Genomic DNA, 8,311 nt, shown 5'->3' with positions numbered 1-8,311 from the left:
TCTTCTTGCTCACTTCCTACAAACCAAACTCCAAACACATTTAAATGGAAAGCCCACTAACAAAATCAACAATCAGAATGTGAATTCACTCCATATTAAAATTACTTAATGGAGCAATCTGGCAGAAACTTCGATATGAGTATAACTAAAATGCTTAAATAAGAACTCCACGCTGCACTGAAAGCATTAGCAAAAATCAAGTCTCCAGGAATTGACGGAATACGAATTGAGATGTTTCAACTAATGGATGCGGTGCTGGAGGTGCTCACTTGTCTATGCCAAGAAATTTGGAAGACAACTACCTGGCCAACTGACTGGAAGAGATCCATATTTGTGCTCATTCCAAAGAAAAGTGATCCAACCAAATGTGGAAATTATTGAACAATATCATTAATATCACACGAGAGTAAAATTTTGCTGCAGATAATCCAAAAAACATTTGCAGCAGTACATCGATAGGGAACTGCCAGAAATTCAAGCCGGATTCACAAGAGGACATGGAATGAGGGATATCATTACTGATGTCAGATGGAACTTGGCTAAAAGCAGAGAATTCCAAAATGATGTTTACCTGTATTTTATCTACTGTGAAAAGGCGCTGGACTGTGTGGATCCTAACCAATTATGGATACCATTGTGAAGAATGGGAATTCCAGAACACTTAATTGTGCTCATGTGCAACCTGTACACAGACCAAGAGGAAGTCGTTTGAACAGAACAAGGGGATACTGCGGGGTTTAAAATCAGGAAAGGTATGCGTCAGGATTGTATCCTTTCACAATACTTATTCAATCTGTATGCTGAGCAAATAATCCGAGAAGCTGGACTATACGAAGAAAAATGTGGCATCAGGCTTGGTGGAAGACTCATTAACAACCTGCGTTATGCAGATGACACAACCTTGCTTGCTGAAAGTGAAGAGGACTTGAAGCACTTACTGATGAAGATCAAAGACTGCAGGCTTCAGTGTGGATTACACCTCAACCCAAAGAAAACAAAAATCCTCACAACTGGACCAATAAGCAACATCATGATAAATGGAGAAAATAATGAAGTTGTCAAGGATTTCATTTTACCTGGATCCACACTCAATGCCATGGAAGCAGCGGTCAGGAAATCAAACGACATATTGCTTTGGGCAAATCTGCTGCAAAAGACTTGTTTAAAGTTTTGAAAAGCAAAGATGTAACTTTGAGGACTAAGTGACACCTTACCAAGCCATGGTGTTTTCAGTCACCTCATATGCACGTGAAAGCTCGACAATGAACAACGAAGACTGAAGTAGAATCGATGCATTTGAGTTACAGTATTTGTGAAGAATATTGAATATACCATGAGCATGTACTTTGCACGTGTTATCTGGAGGGACTAGTCCCTGGAGAAAGATATCATGCTTGGTAAAGCAGAGGGTCATTGAAAAAAAGGAAGACCCCCAATGAGATGAATTGACACAGTGGCTGCTACAGTGGGCTCAAACATAGCAACAATTGTGAGGATGGTACAGGACTGGGCAGTATTTCGTTTTGTTGTGCATAGGGTCACTGTGAGTCGGAACCAACTTGATGGTACCTAACAACAACAACAACAGATAGAGAAACAAAAACCTAACTTACATGAGACATGAGCAAGAAATCATGAGCTAAATACATCAGTTAAGAAGGGATAGATATTTTTGTATTAGAATTTCAATGAAAAGAGAATGGAGATAATGACAAATAATAAATATCTGAAGAGATAATAGAATTTTGGAATTGAAAAAGAGTGTACACTGAATAGAGTGTAGGTTCAATAAAGATAAATTCACAGATAAGCACAACACAGTGAAACTTATGATCATCAAAGATAATTAGAAAAATTTTAAGAGTTACCAGAGAGTAAAAATAGATTACCTGCCAAGGAAAGACAGATTGTCAGCAGACTTCTCATCAGGGACAACAGAGGCCATAAAGTCTTACAGAAAAAAGAGTGTTGACCTAATATTTTATATCTAGCCAAACTATCATTCAAGAGTGAGAATAATGCAAATACCAAGAGGATTTTCCACCCAAAATCATTCACTAAAATAATTATTAGAGAGTACTTCAGCAAGATTAAGAATACAATGAGAGGGAAGATATGAGATACAGAAAACAATGCTGAGCATGGAAATTGTTAAAGTATTTCAACAAGTAACTGTTGACCATCAAAAAGTTCACAATTTTTGTTAAGCTAAAACTAAAACTCTTAAACAAGGTTGAGGAGGGGGAAAGTAGTTTCCAATGAGTCATTAAACTGTATTTAGATCCTTGTTGTGATAAGGAGAGAAATATTGAATAACCATGAAATTTGTTAGGAAAAGCTTTGAATATTTCACAAAATTTTACAAAAAATTTCTACAAAACAAATACTGTGCTGGATGTCTTCCATTTTCCTCTCCAGATCAATTTTTCCCTTCTCTGCCTTTTGCTATGCCCTGGGAGGTGAACCTTCTGGCTTCTGGGTAGGTTGACCAATGGAGTCCTCATCAGGAAATCAGAGGGAGGTAGAAGAGCATGGTCAGGGTACACAGCTTCTCTGTCTCCAGGTATGTTCAGGTTCCGGTACTCTTTGTTCTCTTGCCCCTCCAGGTCTAGAGGGTGATAACAACCCTGGCTGTTACTTGTCCTGGGGTACAGCACTTTGTGATTTCTCCATATCCTACTGCCCACATCTTTGTAAATAAGTCTTTTATTAAAATATCCTCTGATTACCCAATTTGAGGTGTTATCTGAGACCCTGACTGATACAAGTATATATGTTTTTTAAAAAAGGAAACTTTAAACTAATAAAAATACAATATATGGCCTATAAGCCTGTAAGAAGAAAAGAAGGAAGAATGTAGACACATTATGAATCCAATAGAAAGCAAGGAAAAAATCATATAAAAAGGATAGTAAATAGAAACTAAAATATTCTAAATATATCAGTATCTCAATATATCTGAACAGATAAAATCATATAATTAAAAAAAAGTTAATCATATTCAATTAAAAATAAAATTATGCTACATACAGGATAGACTTTTAAAATAAACCACACAGAGAGTTTAAAATAAGGGAAATAAAGTTATAAATATATAGTATAGAAGGACCATCAAAAACTATAAGCCAGTGTAGGTAGAAATACTAATATAGACAAAATAACATTTAAAGCAAAAGCAATAAGAAAGAATGAATTACCAATTCACATAACCACATGTTAGAATCTCACAATGTTGAATGACATAAACTAGTGAAAGAGTATATACTGTATAGGTCCATTTGTATAGAATTTTGAAAGATACAAAACTAATAAATTCATGGAAGTCTATATAGTGGTTATCTTTGAGGGTAGGGAGTGATTGGACAGGATATGCAGAGGATTTCTGGGTAAGGTTAATGCTATGGTGCTGATTGTGAAAATTCATTGAACTTTGCGTTATGATTTATGCTATTTCCAAAGATTTGCTATAACTCAAAAAAGTTTACTTAAGAACATGAACCATGTACCAAGCCTGAATGAAAGTCTCAATATACCATGTTCTCTGAGCACAACACATTTACAGAAGAATAGTAATAAAAAGAAAACAATTCAGTAATCAAAAACAGAAAGATAACAAAATGATAGAAATTATAAAAGATAATTAAAAGAGAACTTATAATTTATTGTGAAGAATAGCCTAAAATGGAAAATACACTTTATGATGATTTAGTTCCAGAAATTAATCTAATTTTAGGTATGCACGCATAACATAGGGTTAGTGAAGCTTTTCACTCATGACTTGTTGGTTAACTTTCTCATTTTCTATAATTCCAGTGTAGATGGAGGTCGAGGAGTGGAAGTAACAGAAATTATTTGTTGGCCTTGGAAACACTATTTAAAAGCCAAATCTCACAGGATTTTGCTTAGCCCATTTTGTGGAAGTTGTCCAAACCTGTAACACATCCTTATATCCCTAAAGCCAGTATTTTTAATTAGAGAAAGATCCACTAAAGTTCTTTTTGCAGGCAGCACTGTAGCTCTTAGATTATTTTTAAAATATAACAAAATTGAATCCACAATTTAATTAGGAAAAATTAAGTTCAAATAGTTGTGTTTATGTGTCTGCTCTACCAAGCTGCGGTTAGAGAGAGAGAGAGATTGAGAGAATCAACCAAAATGGACTGAAATTTTAAACTTTACTGGTTGGTCTCATGTAGACAAAGTTGAAATCTTCTAGAGGCTCAGAAACAGATTTTCTAATCCTCCCAGAGATTGGGCAAATTTCTAATGAATTGACTGGCTAAGTGCCAGAGATAAAATCTGCAAGCCTGTGTGATATAGATTAGCAAATATTTCTTTAATAAGTAGAACTATTAATCCTCAGATACATTAGTTACAGATCAGCAGCCTAGTCTGTTGTTGGTTGAATACCATTCAAGGCTGACTTGTGCATGTATGAGAAAAATATTCATCATGTGCAGAAGATGACATGCAGTAAGTTAGAGAGATGTGGTGCCTGAGAATAGACTGTGGTACAAATAATTTTAACTTCTTCAGTTGTCAGCCCTCGTTTTTAAAGAATAATAATTCTAAAGAATTTTAAAGAATGGTATATTTATTTAGAATACTATCAGGCACATTATCTGAACTCTGTGGCTTATCTTCAAGACTAATTTTGCAAATTGATTGGAAATCCCTACTTTAAGTAATTGCTTTGCTGACACCTGAGCACTTTAATATGTACAGAAACCCTTTGAAAGACAAATATTTATTTATTTTCAGAGGTAGTAGTAAAGAGTACACCAGCTTGGATAGAATCTCTGCTCTAATGAGATGTGTACCACTGCCGGAACTGTTGTACCTCACCAAGGTTCAGTTTTCTTCTGAGTAAGTGACAAAAGTAATAGTATTTATCCCATACCAAAAACCAAAAATCCATTGCTGTCAAGTCAGTTCTGACTCATAGTGTTGTTGAAATTTTAAATGAAATTATGCATGGAACCACATGGCACTGTGCCTGGCACTTAATAAATGCTCAGTAAGATTTAGATATCATCATCATCATCATTAAACAGGAAGATCTGAGTTAGTTGTATATTCTCTCCTGTGAGTGTGTTGTTTAAAATATATTCTCAAAACACTGGACACCAAAATATGCAGCCACATTTAAGTATAAAAATTTTCTAAGGCTAAATAAGATCTTGAAAATGATCCATCCTTTTGGAGACCTTTTCCATTACAGTAATTTTTCTGAATTGATTTCATGAAATATATGTTATTATCCCAGACATGACTACCTCCAGGAAGCCTTCATTGTTCCTCCAATGTGAACTCTCTTAGAAGATGCCAGATGTTTACTAGATAATTGCACTCAACAAAACTTCATTGGAAGAACCCATCCTGGACCATAGCTCTTCCTGGGGGCTCTATTTGAGCCCATGTTGAATCTCAAGGCTGCAGTCTCACAGTTGACTCCCAGGGAGTTGTGTTTCGGAAGCAAAATATACCAAGAATGACCCTTCAGTCTGTTGATTCAGTTAATTCCAGTGGCATCAGAACAAAGATTCTAACACAGGTGTAAAAAAACCCATTGGTATCGAGTTCATTCCAACTCATAGCGACCCTATAGGACAGAGTAGAGCTGCCCCATAGGGTTTCCAAGGAGTGGCTGGTGGATTTGAACTGCTGACCTTTTGGTTAGCAGCTGAGCTCTTAACTACTGTGCCACCAGGGCTCCACCATGAGTGTAGGATGTAGGAAAAGAGGCATTATTGCTGTTTGGGCACCAAGATACGTATGAGGTTTGCAAGGAACTTGTCTTTTTGTTTGTTTGTTTTTACTTTTTATTGAAATACAACAAAATCTGTACAAGTGCTCAAATCAGAGTTCAATAAATTTTCTTGTTATCTCTCAGACTGGCTAATTTCAATTGTTCCATCTCCAAGTTTGCTGATTCTTTCTTTTATCCACTCAAATCTGCTGTTAAACCCCTCTAATAAATTTTTCATTTCAGTTATTGTATTTTTAAGCTCCAGAATTTCAGTTTGGTTCATTTTGATAATTTCTATCTCTTTAGTGATAATCTCATTTTGTTCATATATCGTTTTCCTGGTTTCTTTTCATTCTTTTTCTATATTTTCCTTTATCTCTTTGAGCATATTTAACACAGTTGTTTTAAAGCCTTTGCCTAGTAAATCCAATGTCTGGGCTTCCTCAGAATGGTTTCTGTTATTTTATTTTGTTTCTTTTAATGGGCCATCCTTTTCTTTTTTAAAAAATGTTGTATACCTTGTTATTTTCTTAATTGCAAACTAGACATTTGGCTGTTATAATATGGTCATTCTGAAAATGGAAATTTTTCCCTTCCTGGAGGTTTACTGTTTGCTTGTTTGTTTGCTATTAAATGAGGGTTGTGGTAGTTTGTTGGTGTAATGACTTTTTCAAGCTAGTTTTTTTGCAAAGACTGTATTCTTTGTTGTGTGTGGTCACTGAAGTCTCTGTACCTCTGTACCTTTAGCTTGTGTTCAGCTAGGTTTTTGACAGAGATGTCATTGAATGCCAAGAGCAAAAAAAAAAAAAAAAAAGAAAGAGAGAGAAAATGAAAACAACCAAAAAATAAGCTAACAACAAAAAGCAAATAAAAAAAACGAAGAAGCAAACAAAAAACAAAACCAACAAACCCCACATCTCCATATTTGCAGGTTAGTTTATACTGTAACACTCCTTGTACACTTAGCTAGGTTTACACTGAGCCTGAAGTTAAAGCTTAGGGTCTTGTTAGGTCTTTTTGGAGCAAGTGTCTTGCACTGGGCATGCACATGGCTTTCTAAATTCTCCGTATATACAGGTGCTTTTGAACGCCCTAATTTTCCAAAGAAACTTACTTCCTGTATTTTCTTCCCAAGCCTTAGGCTACCTTTTATATGTCTCAACCATACTCATTTGTCCCAGGTGGCTATGGGTTGATCATTTGCCTTACAATATTTTCGAGCAATGCTTGCTGCTTTTATGCCTTGAATGAGTTCCAAGATAGGCCAAACAGAGATGAATGTCTTGTATCAGTCCTTAGTTAGCCATCCATTAGACAGGATAGAACAGACATATGCAATGATTTTTTAATAAGATTTGCTATACTCCCTCTGGAAGCAAGGACCAGAGTCCCACACTGGAAATGCAGGCTACTGTCTTCAACATGGCTGTTGAGTTGGAAAGATAGTGACTTATGGGCAAGTAACAAAGTCACAAAGCTTCCCTACCATTTTTTTTTAATTGTGGTAAATGTGTTTGTAACAAAACATTTGCCAGTTCAACATTCTTCACATGTTCAATTTAGTGGCATTATTTGTATTCATCATGTTGTTCAACCATCAGTGTTATCCATTTATAACTTTTCCCATCACCCTTAAAAGAAACTCAGCGTCTTCTAAGCAGTAAGTCTCCCTATCTCCCTTCCTCCTGACCACTCCTGGTAACCACAAATGACCTTAAGTCTGTATGCATTTACCTATTCTAGATATTTCATGTAAGTGAAATTATACATTTGTCCTTTTGTGACTGATTTATTTCGCTCAGCATGATGTTAGTTGCATTTTTTTTTTCTTGATTCAGAGTGCTTGATTGGTGTAAATCTTTGACTGTTTTCCAGAGTTCTGACAAAGTTGGTTCTGATAGCTTCTGCTTGTTTTGTGATATTTCTGGGGGTGGGGAATGTGTGCCACCATCTTGCCAACATCACTCCTAAGTATGTTTTATTTATAGTATATGTTCACAACTTTTAAAATATCTTCAGATAGTGCCAGGTTCTCTAAACTTCTTATCACCAATATTACTGCTTGGGTCCTTCCCTCATTCTACAATTAATAGATCAAATGGAAACCAAACTTAATAAATCTTGTATTGGAAATCTAGGGAATAGATGGAAGGAAAACATCCTAAGACAAGAGGAAGTGTAACATCACTGGGTAGCTCTTTTTATGAATAAGGACCTTAGAATCTGGTGCATGTTACGGCAAAGTAGCTTATATTGGGCTACGTATCCTGCCAGTAACAATGATAAAATATGGAAAAACTTTAAGTAAACAATAAAAACAATGAAGGCAGTGGAGATGCATCAGAGCAGGCAGGACTGGAAGGAGTATGCTCTTGAAAGAATTGTATCCCCATTTACACGGATTTTCCCTGAAGGCATTTTCTAGTTTCTTCTATGAGTGAGTACAGTCCAAGCAAAAAGAAAAAATGGAAAAATACATTTCACTGTATATCTGCTAAAGAAGTTGAATCCAAAATTAAAAACCTTTCACAAAGATAAATACAGGTTCCTGTGGTTTTGCTG

Source organism: Trichechus manatus, unplaced genomic scaffold, assembly GCF_000243295.1.
Source record: "Trichechus manatus latirostris isolate Lorelei unplaced genomic scaffold, TriManLat1.0 scaffold00118, whole genome shotgun sequence".
NCBI classification, from domain to species: domain Eukaryota; kingdom Metazoa; phylum Chordata; class Mammalia; order Sirenia; family Trichechidae; genus Trichechus; species Trichechus manatus.
The sequence above is the reverse complement of the archived record's forward strand: the minus strand, read 5'-3'. Positions refer to the sequence as shown.